The sequence below is a fragment of the Octopus bimaculoides genome, chromosome 8, assembly GCF_001194135.2.
Source record: "Octopus bimaculoides isolate UCB-OBI-ISO-001 chromosome 8, ASM119413v2, whole genome shotgun sequence".
Taxonomy (NCBI): domain Eukaryota; kingdom Metazoa; phylum Mollusca; class Cephalopoda; order Octopoda; family Octopodidae; genus Octopus; species Octopus bimaculoides.
The window spans coordinates 51,153,881-51,155,660 of NC_068988.1; positions in this window are offsets into that span (position 1 = coordinate 51,153,881).

Genomic DNA, 1,780 nt, shown 5'->3' on the forward strand with positions numbered 1-1,780 from the left:
TATATATATAATGTTCAGTTGCAGGATTAGTAGAATCTAGTTATTTCAATGTATAGGACGCCAGGAAGGACCGGGTACCTGCTTTGCAATATTCATCTGTCATCTGCAGGTCGTGTGCTGCGATTATGCACATATACATCTTCATATCTATCCGTATTTAAGTACATGCAGACAAATGTACATATGCTCATATATAGGCACTCGATTCAATGCATACTGTAGAGTCAACCTAGAGGTGGTTCCAAGTGTAGCGTATGTATAAAAGAACATAAATGAGGATTAAAATTGCGGTTGTGAATTTTAAAGCCCATTTGTGTTCTTTTATATATATAACTCAATATCGTGGAAACAAGATAATATATAGTTTAAAAAATACAAGCGTGGAACACTCACATCCGGTACCCGGAGTTTCGTAAAACCAGCGAATATGATTTTAAGAGCCAAAACCTTGAATGGAATAACTGGCGCGCACTGAGCGCATCCAATCATGCGTATGTATGTGTGTGTATGTGTGTGTGTGTGTGTGTGTACGATGGGCATCCACACAGTTTCCGTCTACTAAATTCACTCGCAGGGCAGTGTCTAGTGCAGAGCAATAGAAGAAGACACTTGCCCAAAACCACGTGGTTATAAGGCGAGTTTCTTAACCACTCGGCTACTGTTGTGCGTATCGTCATGCCTGCGCACCAGTGCCAGGCTTCACTGATTCACGAATTAGTAATGATTAGTTACTAATTATTCATTATTGATTATAATAACATGGTATCGTTAGTCCTTATTATATTCATAATAATCTTTTCTACTCTAGGCACAAGGCCCGAAATTTTCGGGGAGGGGGCAAGTCGATTAGATCGACCACAGTACGCAGCTGGTACTTAATTTATCGACTCCGAAAGGATGAAAGGCAAAGTCGACTTCGACTGAATTTGAACTCAGAATCTAAAGACAGACGAAATACCGCTAAGTATTTCGCTCGGCCTGCTAACGTTTCTACCAGCTCGCCCCCTTATTACATTCATAATAATAACAGAATAATTCCAATCCTGTGTGTCTTATTATTTTTCTTAAACGATGCCCATGTCAAATTTGCTTTTCATCTTTTCGTGGGTTGATAAACAAAAGTACCAGTCAAGTACTGAGGTCAATTTAAATGACTAATCACCTTCCACTAATTCCAAGCCGTCTGTTTATGATAGAGATAATTATTTGCAGTGATATAATTCATTATCTTAATACAAACGCAAGATATCCTGAAAACTATTTTCACTGATATGTGTGTTTGACAATTCCTTATCACACACACACACACACACACACACACACATCTGCATGCTTGATTCACGAGATAACGTTAACCGTCGGGGCAACCTCTAACGTTATCCATTTGAAGAGAGAAGACAAACCACACCTCCATTCAATAGTTTATTGGAATGGTAATCCATAACAGCATAACAGATAATCTAAGAATGTCAGAAGGAAGAAATGTACACTGGTTTGATGAAACCAAAATCAAAGAATGTTGGCAGCTACGTCACGAAGTTCCTTGATTTAGGATTGTATTGACGTCTTTTCAGCGCCAGACGAATAATATCTCAGGGAGATTATGGTGTTGAGCGAGCCGGGTTGTGGCAAAGGCTGGTTGAACCGGATTGGGTAAATGGTTCTTAGTTTTCCCACTAGATTACCATTTCTATATTATCAAAGTAGTGAGACTTTGCAGATTACATTTAGTTACACACACGCACACGCACACACAAATATATGCATATATATATATATA